A 21,168-nucleotide genomic window follows, 5' to 3' on the forward strand; every position below is an offset into this window, starting at 1 on the left:
GTGGTGTGATGGGGTTGAGGAGAGGTGGTGTGATGGGGTTGAGGAGAGGTGATGGGGTTGAGGAAAAGTGGTGTGATGGGGTTGAGGAGAGGTGGTGTGATGGGGTTGAGGAGAGGTGATGTGATGGGGTTGAGGAGAGGTGATGTGATGGGGTTGAGGAGAGGTGATGTGGTTGAGGAGAGGTGATGGGGTTGAGGAGAAGTGGTGTGATGGGGTTGAGGAGAGGTGGTGTGATGGGGTTGAGGAGAGGTGGTGTGATGTGATGGGGTTGAGGAGAGGTGGTATGATGTGATGGGGTTGAGGAGAGGTGATGTGATGGGGTTGAGGAGAAGTGGTGTGATGGAGTTGAGGAGAGGTGGTGGGGTTGAGGAGAGGTGGTGTGATGGGGTTGAGGAGAGGTGGTGTGATGGGGTTGAGGAGAGGTGATGTGATGGGGTTGAGGAGAAGTGGTGTGATGGGGTTGAGGAGAAGTGGTGTGATGGGGTTGAGGAGAAGTGGTGTGATGAGGTTGAGGAGAGGTGGTGGGGTTGAGGAGAGGTGGTGGGGTTGAGGAGAGGTGGTGTGATGTGGTTGAGGAGAGGTGGTGTGATGTGATGGGGTTGAGGAGAGGTGATGGGGTTGAGGAGAGTTGATGGGGTTGAGGAGAGGTGGTGTGATGGGGTTGAGGAGAGGTGATGTGATGGGGTTGAGGAGAGGTGATGGGGTTGAGGAGAGGTGATGTGATGGGGTTGAGGAGAGGTGGTGTGATGGGGTTGAGGAGAGATGGTGTAATGGGGTTGAGGAGAGGTGGTGTGATGGGTTGAGGAGAGGTGGTGTGATGGGTTGAGGAGAGGTGGTGTGATGGGGTTGAGGAGAGATGGTGTGATGGGGTTGAGGAGAGATGGTGTGATGGGGTTGAGGAGAGGTGGTGTGATGTGGTTGAGGTGATGTGTTGTGATGTGATGGGGTTGAGGAGAGGTGGTGTGATGGGGTTGAGGAGAGGGGATGTGATGTGATGGGGGTTGAGGTGGTGTGATGGGGTTGAGGAGATGTGGTGGGGTTGAGGTGGTGTGATGGCGTTGAGGTGATGTGATGTGGTTGAGGTGATGGGGTTGAGGAGAGGGGATGTGATGGGGTTGAGGAGAGGTGGTGTGATGGGGTTGAGGAGAGGTGGTGTGATGGGGTTGTGGAGAGGTGGTGTGATGGGGTTGAGGAGAGGGGATGTGATGGGGGTTGAAGTGGTGTGATGGGGTTGAGGAGATGTGATGGGGTTGAGGTGGTGTGATGGGGTTGAGGTGATGTGATGTGGTTGAGGAGATGTGGTGGGTTTGAGGTGGTGTGGTGGGGTTGAGGTGGTGTGATGGGGTTGAGGTGATGTGGTTGAGGTGATGTGATGTGGTTGAGGTGATGGGGTTGAGGAGAGGGGATGTGATGGGGGTTGAGGAGATGTGGTGGGGTTGAGGTGGTGTGATGGGGTTGAGGTGATGTGATGTGGTTGAGGTGATGGGGTTGAGGAGAGGGGATGTGATGGGGGTTGAGGAGATGTGGTGGTGTTGAGGTGGTGTGATGTGGTTGAGGTGATGTGGTTGAGGTGATGTGATGTGGTTGAGGTGATGGGGTTGAGGAGAGGGGATGTGATGAGGGTTGAGGAGATGTGGTGGGGTTGAGGTGGTGTGATGTGGTTGACGTGGTGTGATGTGGTTGAGGTGATGGGGTTGAGGAGAGGGGATGTGATGTGATGGGGGTTGAGGTGGTGTGATGGGGTTGAGGTGGTGTGGTGGGGTTGAGGTGGTGTGATGTGGTTGAGGTGATGGGGTTGAGGAGAGGGGATGTGATGTGATGTGATGGGGGTTGAGGTGGTGTGGTGGGGTTGAGGTGGTGTGATGGGCTTGAGGAGAGGGGATGTGATGTGATGGGGGTTGAGGTGGTGTGATGGGGTTGAGGTGGTGTGATGTGGTTGAGGTGATGGGGTTGAGGAGAGGGGATGTGATGTGATGGGGGTTGAGGTGGTGTGGTGGGGTTGAGGTGGTGTGATGGGCTTGAGGAGAGGGGATGTGATGTGATGGGGGTTGAGGTGGTGTGGTGGGGTTGAGGTGGTGTGATGGGGTTGAGGTGGTGTGATGTGGGTGAGGTGGTGGGGTTGAGGAGAGCTGGTGTGGTGGGGTTGAGGAAAGCTGGTGTGATGGGGTTGAGGAGAGGTGGTGTGATGGGGTTGAGGAGAGGTGATGTGATGGGGTTGAGGAGAAGTGGTGGGGTTGAGGTGGTGTGATGGGGTTGAGGTGATGTGATGTGGTTGAGGTGATGGGGTTGAGGAGAGGGGATGTGATGGGGGTTGAGGAGATGTGGTGGGGTTGAGGTGGTGTGATGTGGTTGAGGTGATGTGATGTGGTTGAGGTGATGTGATGTGGTTGAGGTGATGGGGTTGAGGAGAGGGGATGTGATGAGGGTTGAGGAGATGTGGTGGGGTTGAGGTGGTGTGATGTGGTTGAGGTGGTGTGATGTGGTTGAGGTGATGTGGTTGAGGTGATGGGGTTGAGGAGAGGGGATGTGATTTGATGGGGGTTGAGGTGGTGTGATGGGGTTGAGATGGTGTGATGGGGTTGAGGTGCTGTGATGGGGTTGAGGTGGTGTGATGTGGTTGAGGTGGTGTGATGTGGTTGAGGTGATGTGATGGGGTTGAGGTGATGGGGTTGAGGAGAGGGGATGTGATGTGATGGGGTTGAGGTGGTGTGGTGGGGTTGAGGTGGTGTGATGGGGTTGAGGTGGTGTGATGTGGTTGAGGTGGTGGGGTTGAGGAGAGCTGGTGTGGTGGGGTTGAGGAAAGCTGGTGTGATGGGGTTGAGGAGAGGTGATGTGATGTGATGTGATGTGGTTGAGGTGATGGGGTTGAGGAGAGGGGATGTGATTGGTATTTTACGTTCACTTTCGTTCCCTCCCACTCTGTCACGTTGTCCCATAATTTAGTAGTATTATGTATTGGAATAAATTCATAGAAATCTTCCTTTTTGGTCCTTTTGTTCTCTTTTACACACAATGATGATGATTCATTACAGTCAAATATAGTCAACATCATTGCACCTGTGATTGAGCTGGTTATTCTACACCAGTATTGGAATAATCCACTTCTCCATATTTGGTCCGTATCTCTGAGGCCATACAAGCCACTGTATTAATTAAGTCCAGTTGTCCCTTTGAGAAGACATTCTGGGCTTTACAGTGATATTACATGGTGTGGGGCTGTCGCTTTGACAACTTTATCTTCCTGGATAAAAAAATTAGCATCTGCTGTCAAAATGTGCATATTTTATGGAAATTTGAAAAGAAGTGTGTGTAATTATGAATCATCATTTGTGTGAGTTTTATATAGAAATCATTTCTAGTAAGTGAATATCTAAGGAATAATTGAGTAGTCAGGGCAGTGTAATAATGATTTCACATGAAATAAGAGCTAAATAAGAGTTTATCAAGAAATGTCATCTGTAGTGGACATCCGGATGCTACAACTATGTTTTTCAACTACTGTACCCATTGACTGTACCCATTGACTGTAATCATTGACTGTACCCATTGACTGTAATCATTGACTGTACCCATTGACTGTACCCATTGACTGTACACATTGACTGTAATCATTGACTGTACCCATTGACTGTACCCATTGACTGTACCCATTGACTGTACTCATTGACTGTACCCATTGACTGTACCCATTGACTATAATCATTGACTGTACCCATTGACTGTACCCATTGACTGCAATGCAATTTTCATATTTACGTAATAATGGCCACTACAGAGAATAATTTTACACTTACAATAAAAGATAAATAACAACATATAACTTGTTAAATCACCCCAAACATGTTATTATAATGTTATTTAAAAAGTATATATATATAATCCCCCCCTAAAAATGTGCGGGTCTCAGGAGAATATGAATGTCACGTCCTGACCCTTGTAAGAGGTCATTTTTCCATAGTAGAGTGGTCAGGGCATGACAGGGGGTGTTTTGGGTGTGTTTTGGGGTTTCTGTTTCATTGTGGGGTTTCTAGATTTCTATTTCTATGTTTTCCTTTTCTATGCGTTGGCCAGGTATGGTTTCCAATCAGAGGCAGCTATCTATCGGTGTCTCTGATTGGAAGCCATACTTAGGTAGCCTGTTTTCCATGTGTGGGTTGTTCATTTTTGAGTAGTATTTGCCTGCTCTGTGTCACGGCTTTTGTTGTTTCGTTATTTAAAGTAGTTGGTGTCTTGCATTTAGTTTCAGGATAAATAAAAAGATGTGGAACTACAAACACGCTACGTTTTGGTCTGATCCTTCAGAAAGCTGTGACAATGAATGGATATCCAGGGGCTTTTCCAATGTGGTCCTTTTGGTACATTTTCAATGCACCCTCACCAATCGGATTCATAGGAAACCAGGAGACATCAGGTGACACCATCTGTTTTTGTCGGGTTCCGCCTCACAACAGCAAAATATCAAAACCCAGGATTATAGTTGGATTACTGTGATTCTAATGCCATTTTAGTGAATTATTTCCTTTCATCTCTCTCTCTATCTCTCTTGCTCTCTCTCTGTCCCTCTCTCTCTGTGTCTCAAGTTTAGTAGAAAAGGGCCAGTTACCTTCAAACACTACAGTCGGGCCTGGCTGGTGATTTTTGAATGACTACATTTCTGTATGTTTCTGGGTTGTCATAACTCCCAAAAATTATAATTAAAGATTAGGTAGCGAGCCGGCAATATTAAATACATATTTGTTATGCCAAGATGATTGTGAGTCTGTTACCAGTCCTGAGAACAGTATTTCATTCATCTGGTGGTTAAAAACCCCCAATGCATGACTGTCTATGTATAAGAGCTGATGTGGCCTCTAGCTGGTTAAAAACCCACAATGCATAACTATGTATGAGGGCTGATGTGGCCTCTAGCTAGCAGAGCACAGAAGTACAGACAATCTTATGTCATGCCTTTTACAGAAATGTTATTGGAAAATCCATATCTGTAATTACACAGAACATTGTTTTTCACACGTCTTAGCTGCATCACAAGAAATCGGAGCAACTTAATGCGCAGTAAAGGACGAATAATACACTATTATCCAAAGTCAATTCACTTCGCAGCGTGATTTAATTTAAATCTATTCAACGCCAGTCCGTCACCATTGGTCAAAAGTTAAGCTGATCAATTCTATTCACTGTCAGTCTACCACCATTGGTCAAAAGTTAAGCTGATCAATTCTGATTCGTTCTGATTAAGTATTGTTTTGACATTGTAAACCTACCTTAAAATCTCAGGTGTGACCTTTGGTGACAGATAACAGTCAACGTTGAGTTCAGGAATTAACCCTCTTGGCAGAAACACTGCCTATGTGGCGTTCCTCAGACGCTGATTAGAACCCATTTGAACCAAGCCCTGTTGAATAATTCATAGATTTCGAGTTGTGGCATAGGCCCCCCTTTCTCTCCACTTTCTGAGGACTTTTGTGCCGTGACATTTTAATCACGAGGAAGCCCAGCTCTGTCGCTCGATACGCCCAGAACATCCTGCAGCTTGGTACATGCTACAATTATTTCTGATCAAAATTAGAGCTGGGGCCCGGAACAATTACCCGTGACATCAGTACGGATCGGAAGGCTTGGTGTGCAGCCAAGCGCTCACACTTACTGACACACTGTCTGAAAAATCAACAGGACCAACCTGATATCAGTTCCACTTTGGTTACTAACACACTGTCTGAAATACTAACAGGACCAACCTGATATCAGTTCCACTTTGGTTACTAACACACTGTCTGAAATACTAACAGGACCAACCTGATATCAGTTCAACTTTGGTTAATAACACACTGTCTGAAATACTAACAGGACCAACCTGATATCAGCTCCACGTTGGTTACTAACACACTGTCTGAAATACTAACAGGACCAACCTGATATCAGTTCCACTTTGGTTAGTAACACACTGTCTGAAATACTAACAGGACCAACCTGATATCAGTTCCACTTTGGTTACTAACACACTGTCTGAAATACTTCAGGACCAACCTGATATCAGTTCCACTTTGGTTACTAACACACTGTCTGAAAAATCAACAGGACCAATCTGATATCAGTTCCACTTTGGTTACTAACACACTGTCTGAAATACTCAACAGGACCAACCTGCTATGAGTCTCCACTTTGGTTACTAACACACTGTCTGAAAAATCAACAGGACCAACCTGATATCAGCCTCCACGTTGGTTACTAACACACTGTCTGAAATACTAACAGGACCAACCTGATATCAGTTACACTTTGGTTAGTAACACACTGTCTGAAATACTCAACAGGACCAACCTGATATCAGTTCCACTTTGGTTACTAACACACTGTCTGAAATACTTCAGGACCAACCTGATATCAGTTCCACTTTGGTTACTAACACACTGTCTGAAAAATCAACAGGACAAATCTGATATCAGTTCCACTTTGGATACTAACACACTGTCTGAAATACTAACAGGACCAACCTGCTATGAGTTCCACATTGGTTACTAACACACTGTCTGAAAAATCAACAGGACCAACCTGATATAGGCTCCACTTTGGTTACTAACACACTGTCTGAAAAATCAACAGGACCAACCTGATATCAGTTCCATTTTGGTTACTAACACACTGTCTGAAATACTAACAGAACCAACCTGATATCAGTTCCACTTTGGTTACTAACACACTGTCTGAAATACTAACAGGACCAACCTGATATCAGCTCCACTTTGGTTAATAACACACTGTCTGAAATACTAACAGGACCAACCTGATATCAGCTCCACTTCGGTTACTAACACACTGTCTGAAAAACTAACAGGACCAACCTGATATCAGTTCCACTTTGGTTACTAACACACTGTCTAAAATACTAACAGGACCAACCTGATATTAGTTCCACTTTAGTTACTAACTCACTGTCTGAAAAATAAACAGGACCAACCAGATATCAGTTCCACTTTGGTTACTAACACACTGTTGAAATACTAACAGGACCAACCTGGTATCAGTTCCACTTTGGTTACTAACACACTGTCTGAAAAATAAACAGGACCAACCAGATATCAGTTCCACTTTGGTTACTAACACACTGTCTAAAATACTAACAGGACCAACCTGATATCAGCTCCACGTTGGTTACTAACACACTGTCTGAAATACTAACAGGACCAACCAGATATCAGTTCCACTTTGGTTACTAACACACTGTCTGAAATACTAACAGGACCAACCTGATATCAGTTCAACTTTGGTTAATAACACACTGTCTGAAATACTAACAGGACCAACCTGATATCAGCTCCACGTTGGTTACTAACACAATGTCTGAAATACTAACAGGACCAACCTGATATCAGTTCCACTTTGGTTAGTAACACACTGTCTGAAATATTAACAGGACCAACCTGATATCAGTTCCACTTTGGTTACTAACACAATGTCTGAAATACTTCAGGACCAACCTGATATCAGTTCCACTTTGGTTACTAACACACTGTCTGAAATACTTCAGGACCAACCTGATATCAGTTCCACTTTGGTTACTAACACACTGTCTGAAAAATCAACAGGACCAATCTGATATCAGTTCCACTTTGGTTACTAACACACTGTCTGAAATACTAACAGGACCAACCTGCTATGAGTTCCACTTTGGTTACTAACACACTGTCTGAAAAATCAACAGGACCAACCTGATATCAGCTCCACGTTGGTTACTAACACACTGTCTGAAATACTAACAGGACCAACCTGATATCAGTTACACTTTGGTTAGTAACACACTGTCTGAAATACTAACAGGACCAACCTGATATCAGTTCCACTTTGGTTACTAACACACTGTCTGAAATACTTCAGGACCAACCTGATATCAGTTCCACTTTGGTTACTAACACACTGTCTGAAAAATCAACAGGACAAATCTGATATCAGTTCCACTTTGGATACTAACACACTGTCTGAAATACTAACAGGACCAACCTGCTATGAGTTCCACATTGGTTACTAACACACTGTCTGAAAAATCAACAGGACCAACCTGATATAGGCTCCACTTTGGTTACTAACACACTGTCTGAAAAATCAACAGGACCAACCTGATATCAGTTCCATTTTGGTTACTAACACACTGTCTGAAATACTAACAGAACCAACCTGATATCAGTTCCACTTTGGTTACTAACACACTGTCTGAAATACTAACAGGACCAACCTGATATCAGCTCCACTTTGGTTAATAACACACTGTCTGAAATACTAACAGGACCAACCTGATATCAGCTCCACTTTGGTTACTAACACACTGTCTGAAAAACTAACAGGACCAACCTGATATCAGTTCCACTTTGGTTACTAACACACTGTCTAAAATACTAACAGGACCAACCTGATATTAGTTCCACTTTAGTTACTAACTCACTGTCTGAAAAATAAACAGGACCAACCAGATATCAGTTCCACTTTGGTTACTAACACACTGTTGAAATACTAACAGGACCAACCTGGTATCAGTTCCACTTTGGTTACTAACACACTGTCTGAAAAATAAACAGGACCAACCAGATATCAGTTCCACTTTGGTTACTAACACACTGTCTAAAATACTAACAGGACCAACCTGATATCAGCTCCACGTTGGTTACTAACACACTGTCTGAAATACTAACAGGACCAACCAGATATCAGTTCCACTTTGGTTACTAACACACTGTCTGAAATACTAACAGGACCAACCTGATATCAGTTCAACTTTGGTTAATAACACACTGTCTGAAATACTAACAGGACCAACCTGATATCAGTTCCACTTTGGTTACTAACACAATGTCTGAAATACTTCAGGACCAACCTGATATCAGTTCCACTTTGGTTACTAACACACTGTCTGAAAAATCAACAGGACCAATCTGATATCAGTTCCACTTTGGTTACTAACACACTGTCTAAAATACTAACATTACCAACCTGATATCAGCTCCACGTTGGTTACTAACACACTGTCTGAAATACTAACAGGACCAACCTGATATCAGTTCCACTTTGGTTACTAACACACAGTCTGAAATACTAACAGGACCAACCTGATATCAGCTCCACTTTGGTTAATAACACACTGTCTGAAAAATCAACAGGACCAACCTGATTTCAGTTCCACTTTGGTTACTAACACACTGTCTAAAATATCAACAGGACCAACCTGATATCATTTCCATTTTGGTTATTAACACACTGTCTGAAATACTAACAGGACCAACCTGATATCAGCTCCACTTTGCTTACTAACACACTGTCTGAAAAATCAACAGGACCAACCTGATATCAGTTCCACTTTGGTTACTAACACACTGTCTAAAATACTAACAGGACCAACCTGATATTAGTTCCACTTTAGTTACTAACTCACTGTCTGAAAAATAAACAGGACCAACCAGATATCAGTTCCACTTTGGTTACTAACACACTGTTGAAATACTAACAGGACCAACATGGTATCAGTTCCACTTTGGTTACTAACACACTGTCTGAAAAATAAACAGGACCAACCAGATATCAGTTCCACTTTGGTTACTAACACACTGTCTGAAATACTAACAGTACCAACCTGATATCAGCTCCACTTTGGTTACTAACACACTGTCTGAAATACTAACAGGACCAACCTGATATCAGTTCCACTTTGGTTACTAACACACTGTCTGAAATACTAACAGGACCAACCTGATATCAGCTCCACTTTGGTTACTAACACACTGTCTGAGAAATAAACAGGTCCAACCTGATATCAGTTCCACTTTGGTTACTAACACACTGTCTGAAATACTAACAGGACCAACCTGGTATCAGTTCCACTTTGGTTACTAACACACTGTCTGAAAAATCAACAGGACCAATCTGATATCAGTTCCACTTTGGTTACTAACACACTGTCTGAAATACTAACAGGACCAACCTGGTATCAGTTCCACTTTGGTTACTAACACACTGTCTGAAAAATCAACAGGACCAACCTGATATCAGTTCCATTTTGGTTACTAACACACTGTCTGAAATACTAACAGGACCAACCTGATATCAGTTCCACTTTGGTTACCAACACAGTGTCTGAATCACTAACATGACCAACCTGATATCAGCTCCACTTTGGTTACTAACACACTGTCTGAAATACTTCAGGACCAACCTGATATCAGTTCCATTTTGGTTACTAACACACTGTCTGAAATACTAACAGGACCAACCTGATATAAGCTCCACTTTGGTTACTAACACACTGTCTGAAATACTAACAGGACCAACCTGATATCAGCTCCACGTTTGTTACTAACACACTGTCTGAAATACTAACAGGACCAACCTGATATCAGTTCCACTTTGGTTACTAACACACTGTCTGAGAAATAAACAGGTCCAACCTGATATCAGTTCCACTTTGGTTACTAACACACTGTCTGAAATACTAACAGGACCAACCTGGTATCAGTTCCACTTTGGTTACTAACACACTGTCTGAAAAATCAACAGGACCAATCTGATATCAGTTCCACTTTGGTTACTAACACACTGTCTGAAATACTAACATGACCAACCTGCTATGAGTTCCACTTTGCTTACTAACACACTGTCTGAAAAATCACCAGGACCAACCTGATATAGGCTCCACTTTGGTTACTAACACACTGTCTGAAAAATCAACAGGACCAACCTGATATCAGTTCCATTTTGGTTACTAACACACTGTCTGAAATACTAACAGGACCAACCTGATATCAGTTCCACTTTGGTTACCAACACAGTGTCTGAATCACTAACATGACCAACCTGATATCAGCTCCACTTTGGTTACTAACACACTGTCTGAAATACTTCAGGACCAACCTGATATCAGTTCCATTTTGGTTACTAACACACTGTCTGAAATACTAACAGGACCAACCTGATATAAGCTCCACTTTGGTTACTAACACACTGTCTGAAATACTAACAGGACCAACCTGATATCAGCTCCACGTTTGTTACTAACACACTGTCTGAAATACTAACAGGACCAACCTGATATCAGTTCCACTTTGGTTACTAACACACTGTCTGAAATACTAACAGGACCAACCTGATATCAGTTCCATTTTGGTTACTAACACACTGTCTGAAATACTAACAAGACCAACCTGATATCAGTTCCATTTTGGTTACTAACACACTGTCTGAAATACTAACAGGACCAACCTGATATCAGCTCCACTTTGGTTACCAACACACTGTCTGAAATACTAACAGGACCAACATGATATCAGTTCCATTTTGGTTACTAAAACACTGTCTGAAATACTAACAGGACCAACCTGATATCAGCTAAACTTTGCTTACTAACAAACTGTCTGAAAAATCAACAGGACCAACCTGATATCAGTTCCACTTTGGTTACTAACACACTGTCTGAAATACTAACAGGCCCAACCTGATATCAGTTCCACTTTGGTTACTAACACACTGTCTGAAATACTAACAGGACCAACCTGCTATCAGTTCCACTTTGGTTACTAACACACTGTCTGAAATACTAACAGGACCAACCTGATATTAGCTCCACTTTGGTTACTAACACACTGTCGGGAAAAATCAACAGGACCAACCTGATATCAGTTCCACTTTGGTTACTAACACACTGTCTAAAATATCAACAGGACCAACCTGATATCAGTTCCATTTTGGTTACTAACACACTGTCTGAAATACTAACAAGACCAACCTGATATCAGTTCCATTTTGGTTACTAACACACTGTCTGAAATACTAACAGGACCAACCTGATATCAGCTCCACTTTGGTTACCAACACACTGTCTGAAATACTAACAGGACCAATCTGATATCAGTTCCACTTTGGTTACTAACACACTGTCTGAAATACTAACAGGACCAACCTGATATCAGTTCCACTTTGGTTACTAACACACTGTCTGAAATACTTCAGGACCAACCTGATATCAGTTCCACTTTGGTTACTAACACACTGTCTGAAAAATCAACAGGACCAACCTGGTATCAGTTCCACTTTGGTTACTAACACACTGTCTGAAATACTTCAGGACCAACCTGATATCAGTTCCACTTTGGTTACTAACACACTGTCTGAAAAATCAACAGGACCAATCTGATATCAGTTCCACTTTGGTTACTAACACACTGTCTGAAATACTAACAGTACCAACCTGATATCAGCTCCACTTTGGTTACTAACACACTGTCTGAAAAATCAACAGGACCAACCTGGTATCAGTTCCACTTTGGTTACTAACACACTGTCTGAAATACTAACAGGACCAACCTGATATCAGTTCCACTTTGGTTACTAACACACTGTCTGAAATACTTCAGGACCAACCTGATATCAGTTCCATTTTGGTTACTAACACACTGTCTGAAATACTAACAGGACCAACCTGATATAAGCTCCACTTTGGTTACTAACACACTGTCTGAAATACTAACAGGACCAACCTGATATCAGCTCCACGTTGGTTACTAACACACTGTCTGAAATACTAACAGGACCAACCTGATATCAGTTCCACTTTGGTTACTAACACACTGTCTGAAATACTAACAGGACCAACCTGATATCAGCTCCACTTTGGTTACTAACACACTGTCGGGAAAAATCAACAGGACCAACCTGATATCAGTTCCACTTTGGTTACTAACACACTGTCTAAAATATCAACAGGACCAACCTGATATCAGTTCCATTTTGGTTACTAACACACTGTCTGAAATACTAACAAGACCAACCTGATATCAGTTCCATTTTGGTTACTAACACACTGTCTGAAATACTAACAGGACCAACCTGATATCAGCTCCACTTTGGTTACCAACACACTGTCTGAAATACTAACAGGACCAACCTGATATCAGTTCCATTTTGGTTACTAAAACACTGTCTGAAATACTAACAGGACCAACCTGATATCAGCTCAACTTTGCTTACTAACAAACTGTCTGAAAAATCAACAGGACCAACCTGATATCAGTTCCACTTTGGTTACTAACACACTGTCTGAAATACTAACAGGCCCAACCTGATATCAGTTCCACTTTGGTTACTAACACACTGTCTGAAATACTAACAGGACCAACCTGCTATCAGTTCCACTTTGGTTACTAACACACTGTCTGAAATACTTCAGGACCAACCTGATATCAGTTCCATTTTGGTTACTAACACACTGTCTGAAATACTAACAGGACCAACCTGATATAAGCTCCACTTTGGTTACTAACACACTGTCTGAAATACTAACAGGACCAACCTGATATCAGCTCCACGTTGGTTACTAACACACTGTCTGAAATACTAACAGGACCAACCTGATATCAGTTCCACTTTGGTTACTAACACACTGTCTGAAATACTAACAGGACCAACCTGATATCAGCTCCACTTTGGTTACTAACACACTGTCGGGAAAAATCAACAGGACCAACCTGATATCAGTTCCACTTTGGTTACTAACACACTGTCTAAAATATCAACAGGACCAACCTGATATCAGTTCCATTTTGGTTACTAACACACTGTCTGAAATACTAACAAGACCAACCTGATATCAGTTCCATTTTGGTTACTAACACACTGTCTGAAATACTAACAGGACCAACCTGATATCAGCTCCACTTTGGTTACCAACACACTGTCTGAAATACTAACAGGAACAATCTGATATCAGTTCCACTTTGGTTACTAACACACTGTCTGAAATACTAACAGGACCAACCTGATATCAGTTCCACTTTGGTTACTAACACACTGTCTGAAATACTTCAGGACCAACCTGATATCAGTTCCACTTTGGTTACTAACACACTGTCTGAAAAATCAACAGGACCAACCTGGTATCAGTTCCACTTTGGTTACTAAAACACTGTTTGAAATACTAACAGGACCAACCTGATATCAGCTCCACTTTGGTTTCTAACACACTGTCTGAAATACTAACAGGACCAACCTGATATCAGTTCCACTTTGGTTACTAACACACTGTCTGAAATACTAACAGGCCCAACCTGATATCAGTTCCACTTTGGTTACTAACACACTGTCTGAAATACTAACAGGACCAACCTGATATCAGTTCCACTTTGGTTACTAACACACTGTCTGAAATACTTCAGGACCAACCTGATATCAGTTCCATTTTGGTTACTAACACACTGTCTGAAATACTAACAGGACCAACCTGATATAAGCTCCACTTTGGTTACTAACACACTGTCTGAAATACTAACAGGACCAACCTGATATCAGCTCCACGTTGGTTACTAACACACTGTCTGAAATACTAACAGGACCAACCTGATATCAGTTCCACTTTGGTTACTAACACACTGTCTGAAATACTAACAGGACCAACCTGATATCAGCTCCACTTTGGTTACTAACACACTGTCGGGAAAAATCAACAGGACCAACCTGATATCAGTTCCACTTTGGTTACTAACACACTGTCTAAAATATCAACAGGACCAACCTGATATCAGTTCCATTTTGGTTACTAACACACTGTCTGAAATACTAACAAGACCAACCTGATATCAGTTCCATTTTGGTTACTAACACACTGTCTGAAATACTAACAGGACCAACCTGATATCAGCTCCACTTTGGTTACCAACACACTGTCTGAAATACTAACAGGACCAATCTGATATCAGTTCCACTTTGGTTACTAACACACTGTCTGAAATACTAACAGGACCAACCTGATATCAGTTCCACTTTGGTTACTAACACACTGTCTGAAATACTTCAGGACCAACCTGATATCAGTTCCACTTTGGTTACTAACACACTGTCTGAAAAATCAACAGGACCAACCTGGTATCAGTTCCACTTTGGTTACTAACACAGTGTTTGAAATACTAACAGGACCAACCTGATATCAGCTCCACTTTGGTTTCTAACACACTGTCTGAAATACTAACAGGACCAACCTGATATCAGTTCCACTTTGGTTACTAACACACTGTCTGAAAAATCAACAGGACCAACCTGATATCAGTTCCACTTTGGTTACCAACACACTGTCTGAAATACTAACAGGACCAACCTGATATCAGTTCCATTTTGGTTACTAAAACACTGTCTGAAATACTAACAGGACCAACCTGATATCAGCTCCACTTTGCTTACTAACAAACTGTCTGAAAAATCAACAGGACCAACCTGATATCAGTTCCACTTTGGTTAATAACACACTGTCTGAAATACTAACAGGACCAACCTGATATCAGCTCCACTTTGGTTACTAACACACTGTCTGAAATACTAACAGGACCAACCTGATATCAGTTCCACTTTGGTTACTAACACACTGTCTGAAATACTAACAGGACCAACCTGATATCAGCTCCACTTTGGTTACTAACACACTGTCGGGAAAAATCAACAGGACCAACCTGATATCAGTTCCACTTTGGTTACTAACACACTGTCTAAAATATCAACAGGACCAACCTGATATCAGTTCCATTTTGGTTACTAACACACTGTCTGAAATACTAACAAGACCAACCTGATATCAGTTCCATTTTGGTTACTAACACACTGTCTGAAATACTAACAGGACCAACCTGATATCAGCTCCACTTTGGTTACCAACACACTGTCTGAAATACTAACAGGACCAATCTGATATCAGTTCCACTTTGGTTACTAACACACTGTCTGAAATACTAACAGGACCAACCTGATATCAGTTCCACTTTGGTTACTAACACACTGTCTGAAATACTTCAGGACCAACCTGATATCAGTTCCACTTTGGTTACTAACACACTGTCTGAAAAATCAACAGGACCAACCTGGTATCAGTTCCACTTTGGTTACTAACACAGTGTTTGAAATACTAACAGGACCAACCTGATATCAGCTCCACTTTGGTTTCTAACACACTGTCTGAAATACTAACAGGACCAACCTGATATCAGTTCCACTTTGGTTACTAACACACTGTCTGAAAAATCAACAGGACCAACCTGATATCAGTTCCACTTTGGTTACCAACACACTGTCTGAAATACTAACAGGACCAACCTGATATCAGTTCCATTTTGGTTACTAAAACACTGTCTGAAATACTAACAGGACCAACCTGATATCAGCTCCACTTTGCTTACTAACAAACTGTCTGAAAAATCAACAGGACCAACCTGATATCAGTTCCACTTTGGTTAATAACACACTGTCTGAAATACTAACAGGACCAACCTGATATCAGCTCCACTTTGGTTACTAACACACTGTCTGAAATACTAACAGGACCAACCTGATATCAGTTCCACTTTGGTTACTAACACACTGTCTGAAATACTAACAGGACCAACCTGATATCAGCTCCACTTTGGTTACTAACACACTGTCGGGAAAAATCAACAGGACCAACCTGATATCAGTTCCACTTTGGTTACTAACACACTGTCTAAAATATCAACAGGACCAACCTGATATCAGTTCCATTTTGGTTACTAACACACTGTCTGAAATACTAACAAGACCAACCTGATATCAGTTCCATTTTGGTTACTAACACACTGTCTGAAATACTAACAGGACCAACCTGATATCAGCTCCACTTTGGTTACCAACACACTGTCTGAAATACTAACAGGACCAATCTGATATCAGTTCCACTTTGGTTACTAACACACTGTCTGAAATACTAACAGGACCAACCTGATATCAGTTCCACTTTGGTTACTAACACACTGTCTGAAATACTTCAGGACCAACCTGATATCAGTTCCACTTTGGTTACTAACACACTGTCTGAAAAATCAACAGGACCAACCTGGTATCAGTTCCACTTTGGTTACTAACACAGTGTTTGAAATACTAACAGGACCAACCTGATATCAGCTCCACTTTGGTTTCTAACACACTGTCTGAAATACTAACAGGACCAACCTGATATCAGTTCCACTTTGGTTACTAACACACTGTCTGAAAAATCAACAGGACCAACCTGATATCAGTTCCACTTTGGTTACCAACACACTGTCTGAAATACTAACAGGACCAACCTGATATCAGTTCCATTTTGGTTACTAAAACACTGTCTGAAATACTAACAGGACCAACCTGATATCAGCTCCACTTTGCTTACTAACAAACTGTCTGAAAAATCAACAGGACCAACCTGATATCAGTTCCACTTTGGTTAATAACACACTGTCTGAAATACTAACAGGACCAACCTGATATCAGCTCCACTTTGGTTACTAACACACTGTCTGAAATACTAACAGGACCAACCTGATTTCAGTTCCACTTTGGTTACTAACACACTGTCTGAAATACTAACAGGCCCAACCTGATATCAGTTCCACTTTGGTTACTAACACACTGTCTGAAATACTAACAGGACCAACCTGATATCAGCTCCACTTTGGTTACTAACACACTGTCTGAAATACTAACAGGACCAACCTGATATCAGCTCCACTTTGCTTACTAACAAACTGTCTGAAAAATCAACAGGACCAACCTGATATCAGTTCCACTTTGGTTAATAACACACTGTCTGAAATACTAACAGGACCAACCTGATATCAGCTCCACTTTGGTTACTAACACACTGTCTGAAATACTAACAGGACCAACCTGATTTCAGTTCCACTTTGGTTACTAACACACTGTCTGAAATACTAACAGGCCCAACCTGATATCAGTTCCACTTTGGTTACTAACACACTGTCTGAAATACTAACAGGACCAACCTGATATCAGCTCCACTTTGGTTACTAACACACTGTCTGAAATACTAACAGGACCAACCTGATATCAGTTCCACTTTGGTTACTAACACACTGTCTGAAATACTAACAGGACCAACCTGATATCAGCTCCACTTTGGTTACTAACACACTGTCGGGAAAAATCAACAGGACCAACCTGATATCAGTTCCACTTTGGTTACTAACACACTGTCTAAAATATCAACAGGACCAACCTGATATCAGTTCCATTTTGGTTACTAACACACTGTCTGAAATACTAACAAGACCAACCTGATATCAGTTCCATGTTGGTTACTAACACACTGTCTGAAATACTAACAGGACCAACCTGATATCAGCTCCACTTTGGTTACCAACACACTGTCTGAAATACTAACAGGACCAATCTGATATCAGTTCCACTTTGGTTACTAACACACTGTCTGAAATACTAACAGGACCAACCTGATATCAGTTCCACTTTGGTTACTAACACACTGTCTGAAATACTTCAGGACCAACCTGATATCAGTTCCACTTTGGTTACTAACACACTGTCTGAAAAATCAACAGGACCAACCTGGTATCAGTTCCACTTTGGTTACTAACACAGTGTTTGAAATACTAACAGGACCAACCTGATATCAGCTCCACTTTGGTTTCTAACACACTGTCTGAAATACTAACAGGACCAACCTGATATCAGTTCCACTTTGGTTACTAACACACTGTCTGAAAAATCAACAGGACCAACCTGATATCAGTTCCACTTTGGTTACCAACACACTGTCTGAAATACTAACAGGACCAACCTGATATCAGTTCCATTTTGGTTACTAAAACACTGTCTGAAATACTAACAGGACCAACCTGATATCAGCTCCACTTTGCTTACTAACAAACTGTCTGAAAAATCAACAGGACCAACCTGATATCAGTTCCACTTTGGTTAATAACACACTGTCTGAAATACTAACAGGACCAACCTGATATCAGCTCCACTTTGGTTACTAACACACTGTCTGAAATACTAACAGGACCAACCTGATATCAGTTCCACTTTGGTTACTAACACACTGTCTGAAATACTAACAGGACCAACCTGATATCAGCTCCACTTTGGTTACTAACACACTGTCGGGAAAAATCAACAGGACCAACCTGATATCAGTTCCACTTTGGTTACTAACACACTGTCTAAAATATCAACAGGACCAACCTGATATCAGTTCCATTTTGGTTACTAACACACTGTCTGAAATACTAACAAGACCAACCTGATATCAGTTCCATTTTGGTTACTAACACACTGTCTGAAATACTAACAGGACCAACCTGATATCAGCTCCACTTTGGTTACCAACACACTGTCTGAAATACTAACAGGACCAATCTGATATCAGTTCCACTTTGGTTACTAACACACTGTCTGAAATACTAACAGGACCAACCTGATATCAGTTCCACTTTGGTTACTAACACACTGTCTGAAATACTTCAGGACCAACCTGATATCAGTTCCACTTTGGTTACTAACACACTGTCTGAAAAATCAACAGGACCAACCTGGTATCAGTTCCACTTTGGTTACTAACACAGTGTTTGAAATACTAACAGGACCAACCTGATATCAGCTCCACTTTGGTTTCTAACACACTGTCTGAAATACTAACAGGACCAACCTGATATCAGTTCCACTTTGGTTACTAACACACTGTCTGAAAAATCAACAGGACCAACCTGATATCAGTTCCACTTTGGTTACCAACACACTGTCTGAAATACTAACAGGACCAACCTGATATCAGTTCCATTTTGGTTACTAAAACACTGTCTGAAATACTAACAGGACCAACCTGATATCAGCTCCACTTTGCTTACTAACAAACTGTCTGAAAAATCAACAGGACCAACCTGATATCAGTTCCACTTTGGTTAATAACACACTGTCTGAAATACTAACAGGACCAACCTGATATCAGCTCCACTTTGGTTACTAACACACTGTCTGAAATACTAACAGGACCAACCTGATTTCAGTTCCACTTTGGTTACTAACACACTGTCTGAAATACTAACAGGCCCAACCTGATATCAGTTCCACTTTGGTTACTAACACACTGTCTGAAATACTAACAGGACCAACCTGATATCAGTTCCACTTTGGTTACTAACACACTGTCTGAAAAATCAACAGGACCAAACTGATATCAGTTCCACTTTGGTTACTAACACACTGTCTAAAATATCAACAGGACCAACCTGATATCAGTTCCACTTTGGTTAGTAACACACTGTCTGAAATACTAACAGGACCAACCTGATATCAGCTCCACTTTGGTTACTAACACACTGTCTGAAATACTGACAGGACCAACCTGATATCAGCTCCACTTTGGTTACTAACACACTGTCTGAAATGCTAACAGGACCAACCTGATATCAGCTCCACTTTGGTTACTAACACACTGTCTGAAATACTAACAGGACCAACCTGATATCAGTTCCACTTTGGTTACTAACACACTGTCTGAAATACTAACAGGACCAACCTGATATTAGTTCCACTTTAGTTACTAACTCACTGTCTGAGAAATAAACAGGACCAACCTGATATCAGTTCCACTTTGGTTACTAACACTCTGTCTGAAAAATCAACAGGACCAACCTGATATCAGTTCCACTTTGGTTACTAACACCCTGTCTGAAATACTAACAGGACCAATCTGATATCAGTTCCACTTTGGTTACTAACACACTGTCTGAAATACTAACAGGACCAACCTGATATCAGTTCCACTTTGGTTACTAACACACTGTCTGAAATACTAACAGGACCAACCTGATATTAGTTCCACTTTAGTTACTAACTCACTGTCTGAAAAATAAACAGGACCAACCAGATATCAGTTCCACTATGGTTACTAACACACTGTCTGAAATACTAACAGGACCAACCTGTTATCAGTTCCACTTTGGTTACTAACACACTTTCTGAAAAATCAACAGGACCAACCTGATATCAGTTCCACTTTGGTTACTAACACACTGTCTGAAATACTAACAGGACCAACCTGATATCAGCTCAACTTTGGTTACTAACACACTGTCTAAAATACTAACAGGACCAACCTGATATCAGCTCCACGTTGGTTACTAACACACTGTCTGAAATACTAACAGGACCAACCTGATATCAGTTCCACTTTGGTTACTAACACACTGTCTGAAATACTAACAGGACCAATCTGATATCAGCTCCACTTTGGTTACTAACACACTGTCTGAAAAATCAACAGGACCAAACTGATATCAGTTCCACTTTGGTTACTAACACACTGTCTAAAATATCAACAGGACCAACCTGATATCAGTTCCA

Source organism: Salmo salar, chromosome 11 (assembly GCF_965601325.2).
Source record: "Salmo salar chromosome 11, fSalSal1, whole genome shotgun sequence".
NCBI classification, from domain to species: Eukaryota; Metazoa; Chordata; class Actinopteri; order Salmoniformes; family Salmonidae; genus Salmo; species Salmo salar.